We start from the raw sequence: 19,445 nt of genomic DNA on the forward strand, positions 1-19,445 counted from the left end.
CAGTTATATTCATAACTTTGACTTTGTGACTGGTGGATTCAATTGTTGGTGGTACTAAGCCTCGATGTTCCTTGTTGATCTATCAGATGGCGCCCGAATAGGCACCCTCAAGATTGATGTCACCTCGCTAATCAAGGACGCGACAACTGGACCGGGATTGGAGCGTGAGAAAGGGGCCCCTTTTTGTATGAGATGCAACACCTCAACAGTACTGCACAATCTGATCCTGAACGGTGAGCAAGCGCTTCGAGAGGACATCTTGACGAGGGTCCTCATATCGAGGCAGGTATTTTTGCCGGAATTGCCAGCCACGTCGATCCTTTGTAATCCGATCAGACCTATTTTGTTTTGAAATCAGGTGAGTCATGCCCGATTCCTAAGAATCCTGATATTGGTTGCAGTTTTGCACTTGCAAGTACAAACAATGCCAGGTAACACCAGTGATCTGATATGCCTGGGAAATTGTCTGCCTGTTTCAAGGGCTTATTCGCAGAGACAGACAATCTTTGGAATATAGCCAACCGGCGCCACTGGAGGGGTCGCCGGCGTGTACTATGTACTTTAAGTACATCCTTGGTACTATAGTATTCAACGATATTTGGCACAGACAAACTAGACATGCTTCCGAATTGCAGTGGCCAGTTCATGGTAGTTTTGAAATTGCTGTATAGTGTTTTTTTATTGTTAAAGAAAAAGGACAGGCCTGCAGCATTTGATGTAATTAAGAATTGGAGAAAAGAGGCTAAGCAGCAACTTAAGAGTAAAGAGAAACATGCACGTCGACATTTGTCTAACTCAGAAAAGGCATTATTGTATATCAACAGAAACAGTCGGAATCTATTAGAAGCATAGATAGGTCTTTTCAGCTTGGGGTACAGAAAATATATCCATCTCAGGACTTTCATGCCTCAGACAAACTAATCGATAATCTTTTAAATGAGTGTAGGACTGTTGCTATTGCACCACCTCCCTATGTGACTCTCCCTTTTGTTTAACCTCTTCCCACTGTTGCACCTCCTCCCTTTGTTATTCCTGTTATTCCCTTTCCTCCCGCTGTTGCTCCTCCTCCAGTCATTGCTCCTCTTCCTGTTGTTGTCCCCCCTGCTGCACCTCCACTCTTACCGATAGTTACCATTCCCTTAATTGTGTCTCCACTGCCAGCAGTAGTGACTCCACTACCTATTGAACAGGAATTGCCTGAATTACCTTTTCCAAGAGATTCTGCTCCACTTGCAGTGATTGAAGGAGTGGGTGTTGATTCAAGAATAGTGACTCGTAGAACAGTATCCAAAGCTAGAAAAAGAGAATTGTATGCATGGGCTAAGAAATATATAGAAGAAGGTGAAGAATCAGCTGTTTTAGTTGCAATTTCTGTTCAAGAAAGTATTCCCGAACAGGCTATTTTGATAGAGGGGATGGGAATGCATTAACCTGATATTTAGAGTGATATAATGGACATGAATGTCGCATGGGGTTGCGGGATTTGAATGTCCTCACCCACTCAAGAGACACTGCGGAGAAAGTACATGAGCATGTTGAGAAGGTATCTGAGTTTAAAAGGGAGCTAGATTGGTTACAGAAAGATGAATTGGATAGTAATAGATTGGAAGCCTCATATGTGCAGATGCAGTTTCTTTCTTCATTGAAACCAGTGAGTGAAGAAATGCACATTTGCACAAGAGACGCTCTTAGATGGGTTTCGGATGTTTCAATTTCTCCCACTGAAGTGCATGACACGTTTATTCATATGCTCCTGCAATACAAAGGAAAGTGTTACAGGTAATGGTAGAGTATCTACAAGATGAGTTTATGAAGAGAAAGGTTTGTTGTCCCACAGATTTGATGGTCATTTATAAGAGAGCATTTTCACTCGATACGGCTTTGACTACTTTGTTGCTAAATTTAGCATTATTGCTTAATAAACTTTCAGAATTGCCTACTTTACAGTTGCCGATGAGGGAGGTTCCTCTGACATTTGTTCCCAAAGTAGAAATCCCAGCTGATGCCGTGGCAGGCACACCAGTCACTACTATTGAAGCACACTATGTCTCACAGTTTGTGCATGTGCCATTTTCTAGACAGAAAGTGAATACCATTAGACAAAACATTCCAGATATTAGGAAGACTCCAACTGAATTTTATAAAGAAATTGAATCTGCCTTGCATTCATCAGTTTTCACACTGGGTGATATAGATTTGATGTTCCCTGTGATCCTACCTGCTGATTTATGGAAACTGATTAGAACTGTAGATGATCAGGCAGGGATATGTGATACATGGGTTAACTTGTTACGGATAGATGGAGAAAGGGAGGCTGGTGGGAAACCACCACAGGTGATATTGACACTGCCAGACAGAATAGTAACTACATTGAAAACTTTGGTTCCAGATAAAAGTATAGTTTCGGACAAGCTTAGAGCTTGCATCCACCGGAAATCTGAGGGCACTACCAAATTTGTTTAATCGATTTAAACAGGTGTTTTCAGATTTTAGCAGTCAGGACTGAAGTACTGAGTCAGGAAAAAGGCTGTTTGTAGACAAATGTATACATGGATTGTTGCCTGACATCAAATCACAAATTATGGGGGTCATTACAAGGTTGGAGGTAACTATACCGCAATTTGAGGGTCCTGCGAGCAAACCTCGTAATGCAGCGATAGGGGTTTAACGGGGCCGGCAGCTCTACCAGCCCAGTTATACTCCTACCACCAAACTTGTAATGACCCCCTATGATTCTGAAAGCGCCTGGCAAGCTAAATCGCAGTCCGAAGTATTGCACATTGCTCAGTATTATGAAAATAGAGTTAATACTGAAAAAGAGAGGATAGAAAAGAAGAAGGGAAACTTGAAACCTAAAGTACTACTGCAGTAGATTGTTAGAGGAGCCAGAGGTGGGAATACACAGTTTAGAGGTCAATTTACACCACAGAGTAATGCGCAACTGGGTCCTGTGCATATGAACCAATGTGCATATTGTAGACAGGAAGGTCATTGGTGAGCACAATGCCTGATCCTTCAGCAGAGGTCAAATAGCACATATGGTGCCATGGGTAGACGATCCAGGGGCCGCCCTTGGATAGGGAGTCCTGGCAGAAGTCAGTTTTCTCAGAACCAACAGTCATCTTCACAGGATATTCAGCAACATGGTGTCAATATTGGAAACATTTTTGATAATCCTTCGACTCTTTATTTCTTTGTCTCTGAGGAGCTCACATTTGATGACATACTGTTCCGTTAGGACAGCCCGAAACAGAGTCTGGAACTGGTGACTATTCCCGTCGATCAGAAAGGGCCCTACGTTGAGATGCAGGTGAGGAATAGGAAGCATCTCTTTTTGATAGATACAGGAGCACAGAATTGTTCCATAGATCTTTCACGGGTTCCAGATATTCCTCTGTCAGGGCAGAACAACATTTCTGTAGGGTTTTCTGGTACACCAATGATTAGTCTGGTCTCTCAGTTGGTACCTATTGCACTGGGGTCATTTACTTATTTGTGTCCATTTCTTTCAATGACAGATTGTGGTGAAAATGTGTTGGGGTTAAATTTGTTGAAAGAATTGAATGCTGCAATTTACTGTTCTCCGGATGGAGTGCATTTAACAATTTCACCACAACAAACTTTTGTCTCATAGTTTTTTGTCTAGACCTTTACCATCTGAATTAGATAAGGTTGTGACATGACTATGGGCTGTTTATGACAATGACTTTGGCAATTTGCAAATTGAACCAGTTAAAATAGTGTTGAAACCAGGTGTTAAACTACCACGTTTTCCGCAATGTAAGATTTCAGTTGAAGGTGAGCAAGCATTGAAGAGTACTGTCTCTGATTTTGTATGCATTGGTGTGATTGAGGAAATTGCAGGCAGTGTGTGTAATAGTCCGATTTTGCTTGTGTATAAAAAAGGGGATAATGTGATTCCTTTTCGTTTTATTATTGACTTGTGCGCCATCAACAAGGTTGTTGCCCCACAGTTTCCGATTGTACCTGATATGACTACAATATTGACAATGATTCCAGCTTCAGCTACTCATGTTAGTGTTGTGGATTTAAAGAATGCTTTTTTTCAGTATTCCTGTACATGTTGACAGTAGATATTTGTTTGCAGTCACCTTAGGAGGATGCTCGTTTACATTTACTTGTGTGCCACAAGGGTACACTGAGAGTCCAAGCATCTATAGTAGAGCATTGAAAGAACAGATTGATTCACTTGAGGTACCTTCTACTTGCACATTGTTGCAGTATGTGGATGATCTACTTTTAGCTGTGGATTCTGAAGTTGCTTGCAAGGAGGGCACTGTGTTGTTGCTTACTCATCTAGCAGGACATGGGCACAAGGCTTCACTAAAAAAGTTTCAATATTGTCAACAAGAGGACACATGAATTGATACAAAGCATCTCAAGCATGTCTGTCCCAAATACACAGAAGGAAGTCAGAGCTTTAATAGGCATGGCTTCGTACTGTAGACAGTGGATCCATCATTTCTCATTAATGATAAAAACCAATGTTAGCATTGACAAAGAAGGGCATTTCTTTGCCTTTTTATCGTGGAACTTGGATTGCCAGAAAGCTTTTGATCTGCTCAAGGTTGTGCTGTGTTCAGCACCGGTTTTGGGCACACCAAATTATGAAAAGGCTTTTGAGTTGTATGTGCATGGTTGTGATGGATGCGCTTTGGCTGTGTTGTTGCAGGAGCATGGATGGAAGGATAGACTCCGGTTATTTTCCTCCACGCTTGACCCTGTTGCATGCGCTTTGCCGAGATGTTCGAGAGTTGTTGCTGCTGCTACTGCATCTGTAAAACAAAGTGAGGGTTTGGTTCTGGGTCACCCCCTAACCATGATGGTACCTCACTCTGTAGACGTTCTATTAAACAGAACACAAACGCAACATCTCACATCAGCACGATTAACAAGATACAAGTTTATTCTATTTGCACCACATATCCAAATTAAGAACTGTAGATGATCAGGCAGGGATATGTGATACATGGGCTAACTTGTTACGGATAGATGGAGAAAGGAAGGCTGGTGGGAAACCACCACCGGTGATATTGACACTGCCAAACAGAATAGTAACTACATTGAAAACTTTGGTTCCAGATAAAAGTATAGTTTGGGACAAGCTTACAGCTTACATCGACGGGAAATCTGAGGGCACTACCACATTTGTTTAATCAATTTAAACAAGTGTTTTCAGATTTTAGCAGTCAGGAATTAAGTACTGAGTCAGGAAAAAGGTTGTTTGTAGACAAATGTATACATGGATTGTTGCCTGATATCCAATCACAAATTATGGGGGTCATTACAAGGTTGGAGGTAACCATGCCGCAATTTGCGGATCCCGCGAGCAAACCTCGTAATGCGGCAGTAGGGGTTTAACAGGGCCGGCAGCTCTACCAGCCTGGTTAAACCCCTACCGTCAACCTTGTAATGACCCCATATAACTTCTGAAAGCGCCTGGCAAGCTAAATCGCAGTCCGAAGTATTGCACATTGCTCAGTGTAATGAAAATAGAGTCAATACTGAAAAAGAGAGGATACAAAAGAAGAAGGGAAACTTGAAACCTAAAGTATTACTGCAACAGATTGTTAGAGGGGCCAGAGGTGGGAATACACAGTTTAGAGTTCAATTTACACCACAGAGTAATGCGCAACTGGGTCCTGTACATATGAACCAATGTGCATATTGTAGACAGGAAGGTCATTGGTGAGCACAATGTCCGATCCTTCAGCAGAGGTCAAATAGCACATATGGTGCCATGGGTAGACGATCCAGGGGCCGTCCTTGGATAGGGAGTCCTGGCAGAAGTCAGTTCACTCAGAACCAACAGTCATCTTCACTGGATATTCAGCAACATGGTGTCAATACTGGAAACATTTTTGATAAGCCTTCAACTCTTTATTTCTCTGTCTCTGAGGAGCTCACATTTGATGACATACTGTTCCGTTAGGACAGCCCGAAACAGAGTCTGGAACTGGTGCCTATTCCCGTCGATCAGAAAGGGCCCTATGTTGAGATGCAGGTGGGGAATAGGAAGCATCTATTTTTGATAGATACAGGAGCACAGAAGTGTTCCATAGATCATTCACGGGTTCCGGACATTCCTCTGTCAGGGCAGAACAACATTTCTGTAGGGTTTTCTGGTACACCAGTGGTTAGTCTGGTCTCTCATTCGGTACCTATTGCACTGGGGCCATTTACTGGTTTATGTCCATTTCTTTTGACTACAGATTGTGGTGAAAATGTGTTGGGGTTAAATTTGTTGAAAGAATTGAATGTTGCAATTTACTGTTCTAAGGATGGAGTGCATTTAACAATTTCACCTCAACAAACTTCTGTCTCATAGTTTTTTGTCTAGACCTTTACCATCTGAATTAGATAAGGTTCCGACATGTCTATGGGCAGTTAATGACAATGACTTTGGCAATTTACAAATTGAACCAGTTAAAATAGTGTTGAAACCAGGTGTTAAACTACCACGTATTCCGTAATATAAGATTTCAGTTGAAGGTGAGCAGGCATTGAAGAGTATTGTCTCTGATCTTGTACACATTGGTGTGATTGAGGAAATTGCAGGCAGTATGTGTAATAGTCCAATTTTGCCAGTATATAAAAAAGGGGATAATGTGATTCCTTTTCATTTTATTATTGACTTGTGCGCCATCAACAAGGTTGTTGCCCCACAGTTTCCAATTGTACCTGATATGACTACAATATTGACAATGATTCCAGCTTCAGCTACTCATTTTATTGTTGTGGATTTAAAGAATGCTGTTTTCAGTATTGCTGTACATGTTGACTGTAGATATTTGTTTGCAGTCACCTTGGGAGGATGCTCGTTTACATTTACTCGTGTGCCACAAGGGTACACTGAGAGTCCAAGCATCTATAATAGAGCATTGAAAGAACAGCTTGATACACTTGAGTTACCTTCTACATGCACATTGTTAGAGTATGTGGATGATCTACTTTTAGCTGTGGATTCTGAAGTTGCTTGCAAGGAGGGCACGGTGTTGTTGCTTACTCATCTAGCGGAACATGGGCATGAGGCTTCACTAAAAAAGTTTCAATATTGTCAACAGGAGGACACCTGAATTGATATAAAACATATCAAGCATGTCTGTCCCAAATACACAGAAGGAAGTCATCGCTTTGTGGCTTCATACTGTAGACAGTGGATCCCTCATTTTTCATTAATGATAAAAACCCATGTTAGCATTGACAAAAAAGGGCATTTCTTTGCCTTTTTATCGTGGAACTTGGATTGCCAGAAAGCTTTTGATCTGCTCAAGGCTGTGTTGTGTTCAGCACCGGTTTTGGGCACACCAAATTATGAAAAGGCTTTTGTGTTGTATGTGCATGGATGTGATGGATGCGCTTTGGCTGTGTTGATGCAGGAGCATGGAGGGAAGAATAGACTGCGGTTATTTTCCTCCATGCTTGACCCTGTTGCATGCGCTTTGCTGAGATGTTCGATAGCTGTTGCTGCTGCCGCTGCATCTGTAAAACAAAGTGAGGGTTTGGTTCTGGGTCACCCCCTAACCATGATGGTACCTTACTCTGTAGACGTTCTATTAAACAGAACACAAACACAACATCTCACATCAGCACGATTAACAAGATACAAGTTTATTCTATTTGCACCACATATCCAAATTAAGAAATGTTGCGCATTAAATCCAGCCAAACTATTGCCTCATCTGCAGGAAATTGCATGCAGTGACAAGATGTCACATGAATGCCTCTATACCACAGAGCAAGAAACTAAAGGTAGAATTGACTTAAATGATACGCAGTTAAAAAATCCACAATGGGAACTGTTTCGCGATGGCTCCTGCTTCAAACTTCCGGATGGTACATCCACTGCTGCTTATGCCATCACTACATTTAGTACGATTGTGGAAACCAAAATAATTCTGCATAACTCTGCGCAGGCTGCAGAGATTATTGCATTGACTCGAGCTTGTGAACATTCCGAAGGGCTTAGTGTGAATATATTTACAGACAGTCAGTATGCCTTTGGGGTGGTTCACAACTTCGGTAAATTATGGGCAGAAAGAGGTTTCTTGACCTCACATGGAACTAGGATACAACATGGCAGTTTGATAGTTCGGCTACTCTCAGCACTTGTGCTTCCTACTCAACTAGCAATAATGAAGTTAGCACCACACCAGAAAGTAACAGATGATGTGGGGAAAGGAAAAGCTTTTGCTGACAGAATAGCCAAACAAACTGGCATTGATTTACATTTTACATTCTAAAATGTATGTTCTGGAAAGGGGTCACTAACACTTGTATGATAGATGAAGGGATTGGTTGCTTAAAAGAAATTCAGTCTGATGCTACTCCAGATGAATTTAAACAGTGGGCTTAGGGTCCAGCAAGTTTAGATGATGAGGGTTGTTGGGTAGACACTGAACAATATACATGCATGCTGCCCAATGCTTATGTTACTGCTATAGTGATAATGGCCCATGGTCCAACTCATATATGTGCCAAAAAGATTTGTAAATTGTTAGAACCTGCCTGGGTCAATGCAAATATTCCAAAAACTGCTGAGCATTTTGTCCAAAATTGCATAGTATGCCTACAGCACAATAGTGGCAGAGGAACTCCGACACCAAGGGGTAGTTTAGGCCTCCCTTCTATGCCTTTTTAGGATACCAGAGCACAAATTACTGAACGATGTTGAAAATGTACTTCTTTCTGAGTACTGTGACCAGTTAACTTAAAACTTGTTTTTGATTTATCAACAGGTGCAAGAAGCCCTCCAAGTAAAATACGAGGGGCCAGGTCATCAACTTCAACCCGGCGACTGGGTGCTCACTAAGTCATTTGAAAGAGCATCCTAACTCGCACTTCGCTGGAAAGGACCGTTCCAAGTCCTATTGGCCACACAGACCACTGTACGAGTAGACGGAAAACGACACTGGATTCACACAACCCACATCAAGAAGATACCTTTTCCTCTGCCTCGGGACAAAGGAGAAGAGAAGGCCTGGGGAGACTGCTGCTTTGTCTTCAAGTTCTTCTTCAGATCTTTTTGCACCAGTGTGCAATCTTGCTTCTGCTTCACCACTTCCTCCAGGAAGTGACAACACTCTGTTCGCAGATCACGCCGTACCTGGAGTCTTGAGGTACAATCTGAATCCGAGGCACCAGACTTACAGCACAGTATCGACTGTGCCCACAAGGAATCATCGTTGAGCCAGTCCCTTGTCACTCTTCAGCCAGAACATAAATAAGAGGCAGGGACCGGAAAGCTACCTTCAAGCAAGATAGGCCACATGGTCAGGGGCCACCGACGGATGAACTAAAAGAGCCTGACAGAGAAGTTTCTAAACAGTTGCTCAGAAACAATGTCCTTTCCTAAATCTACTCATGCAGAACAAGCTACCAGTCTTGTGGCTGACAGAGAAGCTGTTGATCAGAGATCATGGTCCTTGATGACCCATTGTTTTTTGATCACAGTACTAGTCCTTTTTGTAATTATATTGGCGCTTGGGATATGGTACATTGAAGAGGTGCACCCACTTTAGACTTTGTTACCTATTGCAATTATCTAGACTGTGTCTCCACCTTTTGTGCATCTGCACACTCTTCCACCTAGAGACTCCCAACATAGACAGGGTAATCATAATAACACTCTTTTAATGATTATGAATGTGACCCATGCGATTCTAAACAGAACAAATTGCTGGGTGTGTTCACATTTGCCACAACACGGGGAAAAGGGGTTGGGCTGGTATATTCATCTTCTTCCTTTAACTACTGCTTGCTACGCCACACTGAGGGCACTATTATTTGGTCATTGGAATGACAGTATTTCTGGGAACTTGGATGGGACTAATCTGAATGAGTTCGAGAAATGAGTCCTAACACCTTTGGGATGTTCCTTCTTTGCAAATAGGAGCACACTCAATGTTGTTTGTATTAGACCTTCTGATAGACTATCTAGACCTTTTCAATCACTGATTTCTTTCAAGATAGCTCCCGTAGGCAACCGGGATGCCATGCCTCCTTCCTATACTATCAATCATAGCCCCAACTATGTTTCCTTCTGCATACAAAGGGATGGTTCTCAGCCAATGGGTACATTCGAGGGTTGCAAATCTAACCAGTGAGGACAGACCTTTGTATGTAGGAGACCCTGTTTACTTTGACGGTGGCGATGAAGCTTATCCAGTTTTTTAAGGATCCTTTAAAGTCGAATAGTTGAAGGTTCTCAACTGGACTTCTTTGGGACAGTTGCACTGTCCAAAGTCCTCCCTGGAGGTGAAGAAGGAGCTGTCCAAGAAAGAACAAAGCTTTGTATCCTAACCACTCCCATGCAACATCAGGAGTAACCAGTGCTGTGGACCAGCACCAAACATTTTGCAACCAGCCTTCTGTGCCAGATGAGCAGGCTCTGAACTGCAGTATCCTATCCTTGAGCATGTTGTGAAGGCTTCAAAGCCACCAGAGGGAGACCCTGATCACCCAAAGTGCCCTCTTCTCCCACACTGAACTGGTCGCTTCTGTTCCCCGCATACTGAATAATTGTGATGCTACTGTTTGTTTGTTTTTTTTGTTTATTCACTTTTTATGCGCACCAGACCCATGGGTAGCAAAATGAAGGCATATATGGTTACTACAGAATAAAATATACAAATATACAGGTTACAGTGTGTTATATTAAGTGTGGTAGTAAAACAGCTTGTTGCACTAAATGTAGTACAGGTCACTTAAATAGATTAGATTACAGATGAACTTGCGAGCAGTGAAGCTGAGTTATACCCTCTGCATGGACCGCCTGAGAGGGTGGGATATTCTAGAGTTCAGTAGCGAAATAACAGGTCAGAGAAATTACAGGTCAGTGGAGATAAGATGTTGAATAGCCTTTTTTCTGAAATGTAGGTAGGGTTGGTCAGCTCTCAGAATTGGGGCAGTAAGTTCCATAATTTAGCCGCCTTCACTGGGAAGCTGTTTACACCAATAGTGGTCAGCCTGTTTCTAGGTATAGCCAGGGAGTTAGTGTTGGCTGCTGTAGTTGGTCTTCTGGTACTAGTCTGTGTGTTCCTGCAACCAGTCAAACTATTGCACTGCCTCTAAACCAACTCAACAATGCATTGTGTACTAGCTAAACACATCACCTATTATACGCTAGCATCTGCTCAAGGCTGGAAACCAAATCAAACATCTGGAAAGTCACTTGCCCACTCTAAACAGGAGTTACAATTATGGTTCAGCGCAGCTAGCATGGGAACTGTTGCCTCACTTACTGCACATTGAGGCACCCACAATCACCACGTCAATGACCATTGTCTGCCCACTCAAACCTCTGTGGCTTCACTCACCGACCTCTGCCAGCAACCAAAGCCGAATCGGCCTGGCCAACTGTGAAGTGTTCTTGGGACCGCCACAACCTGCATCATTGAACCACCACCCATTGACCACAAAGAGCACCCACATTTGACCATGCTTGAATGCTTGAGGCCCGCTTGCTGCCAGGGCCTCCATGATCCTACATGCCTGAATGAGCCTGATAATCTTGCATCGAAGCCCACCAAGATGTGACTCCAGGTACTGTGACTCTGAACTGCCCCACGGTCCACTGGCACCCTAGAAATTGGTTAACTCACGATTGTTCCTGTTTTCAACCCAATATCCTTTTTATGGTAGTGCCTTAACTACCACCCATGTACCTACACTCAGAGTGCTACTTTCTCCTGTCACATCTTCTCTGTTCTTTTTTTGGGGTGTGTTTTTGTATAGTAATCTCTTTTCGTTCTACATGCAGATGATGTGCTTTATTAAGTGTTTATATTTTTATAAAACCTTGATTGGACATTCCCTTTATTTTGGACTGTGATACTCTGTTTTTGGGCCACTACTGGTTCATCTTCACACCCCTCTTAAGAGCATAACCTTCCCTCTGCCCTCATTACCACACAAGGAGAAGGAGGTATATCTCTTGTGTGTCCATGTTTTATCTGTATGATTGCATTAGGTTTTGGTTTGTTGAAGTGTGACAGATGAGTGGGCCCTTTCGCCCCTAGTCATGCTTGTACTCTTGTGAGGCAGAATACAGTTTGTCATACTCATAAAGACCATATTTGGCAGTTTTCAGGATGATCCAGTCTCAAATATGTCTTCGGAAAAGTAACTCTAAAATACTGATTGATACAGTACATGTGTGTTTGAAATCCTTACACACTATTTCACACCTTTATAGGCAGACCTTTGTAATCAGGTCAAAAGAGAAACATGCCAATGTAGCCCTGGTGTGAAGGGATGCTGCTCAGCAATAATTAACAGAGCATAAGCACCACGGAGGGGCCAATCGGCTTAAAGATAATGCCACCTGTTCTCACTGATTGAAGCCCACATTCACTCTCTTTGGCTGTGCATCGCCAAGACACAAAGAGGTGGCTCTCTTGGAGCCCACCCCCTCATCTGCTGCCTTCATCACCATTATAATACGTGAGTGCAGAACATTTAGAAAATGTAAAAATATGAACCTGTTCATGTAGCAGTGAACCCATTCCTGTCTCAGTACATCCCTTTTTAGGGTTGGTTACCATCAGCAGTCGAAATGGATTAAAACAGGAGCTGATTCACTGCTATAAGATGGGACGTCATTTGTGGGTTGCCAGGGGTCGCAACTGCAACCCCTGTGGTCTCCCTTGCTACCCCTAAAAAAAGTTACCGAAATATATATATATATTTTTTTTTTACTTTAAACAAAAAAAATGATGTAAGCTCCTCAGTTGTGGCCAGTGCCATATGGCTCTTGGCTTCTAAAGAGGCTGGCTTTCTTGTGCAAGCCTCTTAAAAAAAAACAATGGGTTCCAAAAGTGTAACATTTTGAGCAGCAACGCTAAACAAGAAAGAATAGGAATACCAAATAATGTGTCTTTGTGGAATTCTATAAAATAGACTCATTTAAGGTTTGTTTCTGGCACACTTCAGGGGGTGAGTCACTGATTTAGTCTGTTCTTAAACACCTCAACTCAGCCTTTCATTCTTTTGAGTTCGCTAAATGAGTACCAACACAGGTTGTGTGATATTGTATGTATTTTTTTCTATATAAAGCTCTTAACCGTAAGTGCTATATAATGACACATCATTATCATGTGGGCTTGGCCGTCTGCTTGCATTCACAGTAATTTGGTAATATGGACCTATACACACTGATATTAACGACATATGTGGTGATCCATTATTGTATGAAATGTATATCACATTATAGTGATATCGTAACCCTATTTTTCATAGTGTACTTAGGAACAAGGCTATGTGATGCCACTTTCTGTTATAGCAAGGGGTGAAAGGTCGTGTTCCATCGATTCCATGATGTCACTTTGGCGTGGAATCAAATTACACTACTTCCTATTATGTCACCAGAGGTCATGGGTCCTGTGATGTCACTTCCTCTATCCCTGGCATTTTGGTGAAATGACGTCCCTGCTATAAAGTAAGTTTCTTCTTTTTCATTTCCAAAAGTCAGTAGCACCTGAGACTTTGCTAATGGGGCTATGACATGACTCACCAGGCCAAGCCGGGTGGTAATGGCACCACTGCATACATTGGGCTCTTACCAGAATGGTGAACCCACCGAGGTGTGTTATAGCACCTCAGTCATAACAGACTTTGAGGAGATGAGAAACAACAGTTGATGCGTTTGTGGGGACATTTCATAGTTGTTCCAAAGACAGGCAGGTGCACACTATATTGATGACAGGTACAGATCTGAGGGGGCAGATGAATATCCGCACATGTAGACACTGGTCCTAAAACTAAAAAAACAAAACAAGAAAGAATATCAAAATATGTAATCCACAAATAAATCCCACTAAAAATCCTGCTGAGCCACACATTTCCATGATAACGCCAAGCTTGTGTGGTGAGCATGCAGCTTTGGAGGTCATAAAACCTCTACAAATAGAAGTCAATCAATGTGTGAATTCAATTTAAGATGCCACATGAATAGAAAAGTAAGGAGCCATCAAATATTAGCTTACATGGTTGTTTTTACCGTTGAGACAATGCAAGATCTGTACCCTTAGGGAATCGCAGATGGTGGTGGTGGTTTCGACGATAAGGAAATATGCACAAAAAAGAATATGACTTTCTAATTCACAGTTTAATTTAGGGCTGGCAATATATGCAGGTTCTCATTAACTGTTGGTGCACCTTATGTGCCTGCGTGGTTTGACTAGAGGTCTTTGCATGCATTGTGGTCTAAGTGTGTCATCCTATAAGTCTCCATTTGTTTGCTCCGGAATGCTTGCTATTACCGGTTCTGTTTTAGAAGATAGAAGTCAATGTTTGACATTTTTGATAATATATTTATAGCAACTAAAAACGAACACCAAGTGCACCCTGCAAAGAAATGAAAAAACAATTGTACAGCTTAGAATATCACGTAGTCCCTATGGAGGGGACACATAACTCAAGATGTTGGCTTGGTATTTGCAATCGATTTAGTGATAAGGTTATCTTGACATGTTTAGAGTTACACACCTATGACCTGAAGAAATCAGCCATGGTTGGTGTTGCTCTGTCTAAGGAGCTTGCTTAATCTTATTTGGAAAATACCCTAAACTCTCAGATTCCGACTGCTGCTAACTTCCCACATGCTTCAGTGATGAACCTCTTCTTCTGAAATATGAAATTGCTGGGGAATGGTAAGGGAACCATGACATCTAATTCTAAGCATTTGAAAGTATTGATATCCTGAAAATACAGGGATTATGGATTCAGAGAGAGTTACGTTTTTTATATAAATGAGAAAGTGAGAGCAAAACACCAGTGGGCAGCATTACAACACATTTGTACATGCACACATGTTGTCTGTGCATGTACAATCACATCAATGTCAGTATCATATAATTGCTCTGTATTAACACTGCTGCTAATTTGATTGCACATGTGCAAACAGCAGTTCCACATGTGCAAATGTAGCATAATTTGATCAGAGGCATCATCTCCTAGACCTCGTGACAAACTGCCTGATGTTGTGATGTTTGGTTGTGTATGTGGAGTGTCAGATCCTTGTCTTGAACCAATCAATCATGCTCAACATTAGGGAGACTAACAGAGGGTTTCTGATACTGTCCTCCATAAAACACATTAGCACTCTTGGATAGGGGGCTGGCCAATCAGGATGCTCCAAACATGGGCTGTATTGTAAGGTGCATGCCTGCATTATGAGCCGCCTGGCTAGCCAGCACACTTACCTTTCCCACTCACCCTAACGCCCCACCTCTTAGCGCCCCACGCAGTTTCATATGCCGGTGCTAAAAGTGTGTTTTTTGTTTCCTGTGTTGCGCAGCCCAGTGCTGTGGTATGTATCAAACCACTCATCCAAGCCCTGCAACATCACTGTGCATTGCTGGCAGCAGCAACATCATAATGGCCACTGGAAAGCATGCTGCTTGCTAGAAATCACCAGAAATTGCGCAGTGAAAACCTGAAAAACCTGAAAAATAGGCCACCATCTACTTTTGCCTATTTTAGTGATCACAGGAGATCAATGCCAAAAGCCACCATTGAGCTACCCACAATGTAGCCTGAAACCACTTGGAAATAGCAATGCTGATTGAAAAAGAAACACAGAGCTGTTTGAAAATCCATTCTCTTGATTGTCAAAAATTGCAAATATCCTGGCTCACAAATCACCTAAAAGATCCAACCTCTGTGTTGGGTGTTCCACATCATTTACTGCAAGAATCCACATCAATAATACAATGTTAGTAAAAATCATATGTTCTCAGAACAAAATCCTATTTTAAAGATGCTTGATGGAAAGACAGCTGTCAAAATGTGTGTAATACCGTTGCTCACCTCTACCAGAAAGCCAGTGTTTTAAAAGCATTTTTGTAAAGTTGAACAATTGAACTCAAGCTATGCCAAAGAAAAGAATTCCATCAAAATGCCATATTGAGTGCCTCACAGTAATTTCATGTTGAAAAAGACTTGATTTAAAGATATGTTGCTTATTTTAAGTTTATAAATGTTATTTTTTTTTACAAGGAACTGTAACTGTGTTATAATTGATCAGAAAGTAACCTGATGCAGTTAAAACTCCAAAAGTCTTTCTTCCCCTGCGAACCCTTCACACCTTGTCATTCCCACCAGAAGGAGGATGTTGCATTGGCATGCTAATCAAGATGGGAGGAGATTTTCTCTGCAGACCCGGAGAAAGGAACAATAGATTCCTTGGACTGAATAGGGAATGCTAATTTGGGGTGTAACTGACCACAAACTGCTGGCATGAAACAAGACATGTGACCCTCTGAGTCAGCCCAGCTCTAGGAGGCGGACCAGACTGAGATGTGAATTGAATTGAAATCAAATGTATGTTTTATACAAATGCTAATAACAAATTGTACTGAGCTGACAAAAATGTGAAACTTTAAGATTGTGAAGAAGAAAAATACCCTAGAAATGTGCCCAGGTTGGGTGTGCAAGCATGTCTAAAATTTGGTGCAGAATTAATATTGAGAAACCCTCCAAAAGTGCAAAAATGTTGTCATTTCTGAACCCAAGCTCGTAAAAACATGGGACTTGAACAGAAGTGGACCTTAAGTAATCTGTCATTTAATTATGTATTCTCAACAACTTGTGTATCTGGGAAATATGTTTTTTGGGAAAAATAGATTTTCTATGTAAAAGCAAAAGGGAGGGATTTCTTTTGGACCATAAACACAGCATCACTCTGACTCATTCTGACACCCTGGCCCTGTCTCAAATCAGGGGATAGGAAATCCACTAACCTATCAGATCCTTAGAGGGTTGGGCATTGTAGAATCAGCCTCCCCACCCACTTTGGAAATACATAAATAGGGACTGTGAAGACAGAAAGGACACACACACTTCTCCACTACTCAACTGATTTCTTGGCGCAGCACCCAGCAGGAAGCCTAACCCAAACTGAACTCTTTGCAGCAGGCCTTCAGAATCTTTTGCAAACTGATTCTAACCCCTAAACTTCCACGGGGCCTAACTAAACCATTCAACAGCCTGGCTGAGCTGTTTTGCTTCTAGCTTAGAACCCTGTGCTAGAACCAAGATCCAGACCCAGAAAGCAGTGCTGTATCCAGAACCCATCAGATCCAGTCCAAGAGGCCGTGCAGACTGCAATGCAGTGCTGAGAGCAGAACCCAGAGTGCCTGAGACCTGTCCGGTGGCGAGAGAGCCAAACCCTTGACCAGATCTTTGACGAGGCCCACTCAATTCTAAAGCCTAGGAGTGAGTATTTAGATTAGAACTGTGCATAGTCATCTCTTAGTTTAAAGTAATCCTATTCCAACCATTCCACTTATGCAGAACTGTATTATAGAATCCTGTGTCCATCCTGAATTCTTCTCATTATCTTTTTTGTGAGAATTGTAGCAATAATCATCTTTGCGCTGATATTTCTGAAGAGGGACAAGTGTTTTGACGGACAGAGATCAGAGAGGAGGTGCCCTGTTCTGGTAGCTGCCCGTTGAGTGTATTGCTTCTTCATAGCTCCTTAGTCTAAGCCTATCCTTGTTGCTAAATCTGTAAAGCGCGATCTGTTATTTTTGAAATCATGACTTTATTTCTGAAAAATCTACCTTCACAAAAACCTCCCTAACTTTTGAACCACACATCCTAGAACCGAAATCCGACATTCCAATTCCTTATAGTTTTTTCGCAATCGCGTTTTCCGCACACGGAAAAATTGCCACGAATTGCCTCTTATCAAAATAGCTGTTTCTTGTTTCCAACTGCTGAAATTCATTTTCAATCTGATAATCATTCATGAATCATTGCTAGTGTTGACTGAACCAATTCAAAGTACTCTCACTAATCCTGAATCTCCTTTAGTGAATTAAAATCATTTTAGCATAATTTTCCCATCCATTGCAATCAAATTCAAAAGTATTTTTGCCTGTTTTAAAATCATACCTGTGTTCTCTAAGCTTGCTGGGGGAACTGGAATCGAACTACATTGTTGATTAATATTCCTGAAACCTGTGTGCCCCGTTTTCCACCTATTCATATTGCATCGTGGGGGGAGTGAGTAGTAACAGGGGAAAAAGTGATCATATTGTCTTTCGATTGAAACCATAGTTTATTTCTGTGTTGCATTTTCCCATCCTTGCATTTCCTTGAACCATAAAAGTATTGTCTGTTACCTTATCCTTCCTGTTCCTACTCCTAAGTGATTAAAGAGAGTATTGATATTATGATATAACCCATTACTGATTACTGTTCATATTCATAAGTGTGCTATTCAGATATTGTTCTATTCATAAAAGTGATATATATATAATATATATATATATATATAGATATATACATACATATATATATATATATATATATATATATATATATATATATATATATATACATATATATATATATATATATATATATATATGTATATATATATATATATATATATATATTTTTTTTTTTTTAATTTGCAAAACAAACCTACTTCTTGGCTCAATGAGGTCGGGGAGATTCAAAGAGAGGGGCATTATATAAGGGTTCATCATCCAGATTTAAATAACTTTGACATACAAAATATATAAATAAGGGCTTCCATTGGGCATCCCAGACCAGGCATTTACTTAGTTGGAGTGCTGGATTGAAGTCACTTACAGTGCTGCACAGTGCTGTTGTCCCCGGGATCAATTTCCAGTGCTGAAGATGTCATCATCAACACTGAAAACTGACTTCAAGGATGACAATGCTGTTCGGAACTGGTCTGCGCTGCAAAGGTAAGATTCTTTTTTTTTTTAAAAAGACACCAACAACACCTGTGTTGTTAAATACACCTGTGTTAATGGCATTATTAGGCTGACCATGTTGGTAATGGTGTCGCCGACTGCATTAAGGGACCCTCGCTGAGAGGGTAGATCTGCCGCCTTGGGTAATATTGCCTCAATAAAGCTCCAGCATGGTACCTGTGCTGCTTGTAAGTCATGCTGGTCAGCGCAGAGCCATTGAATATCGAGGTGAGAGAAATGTAGTGTACACCAGGGGTAAAGTCCTAAAAATTGGGGGACTCATTAATTGAATTGTTTATTTATATAGTGCACCTGACCCTCAGGTAACTAGGCACATTGCTTAAGATACATAACAACAGTTACAGTTATTGGTTACAATATGTGAATACAATATACAATATAATACAAGTAACACACTGAGGTGTGGTAGGCAAAACAAATATATACAGAGGTAAGGGTAGGCACATCTAAGCAGACAGTTAACATTAATGTGCATGATGAAACAATATTAACATACCAATTGAATGTGGTGTCACCAGAAATTAGCATTTCATGGTGCTCTCTGAAAAAAGCGGGGGTCCCCGTCCACCTGCGTGTACCCTCAACTTGAGCTGTGGTGTACACACTCCTGCTCAGTGCTGGAGTGATATTACTCTGTTTTTAATTTGCCCAGAACACAACTATAGGATA

At 41.5% G+C, this 19,445-nt stretch overlaps 1 protein-coding gene across 6 annotated transcripts in view; it reads right to left on the minus strand.

Moving 5' to 3' along the window:
* The window catches only part of CNTN5 (contactin 5), a 3,106,629-nt gene that overhangs the window by 1,418,102 nt on the left and 1,669,082 nt on the right, over positions 1–19,445 (minus strand). The window lies entirely within an intron of this gene.

The sequence above is a fragment of the Ambystoma mexicanum genome, chromosome 7q (genome assembly GCF_040938575.1).
Source record: "Ambystoma mexicanum isolate Mex_15411 chromosome 7q, UKY_AmexF1_1, whole genome shotgun sequence".
NCBI lineage: Eukaryota > Metazoa > Chordata > Amphibia > Caudata > Ambystomatidae > Ambystoma > Ambystoma mexicanum.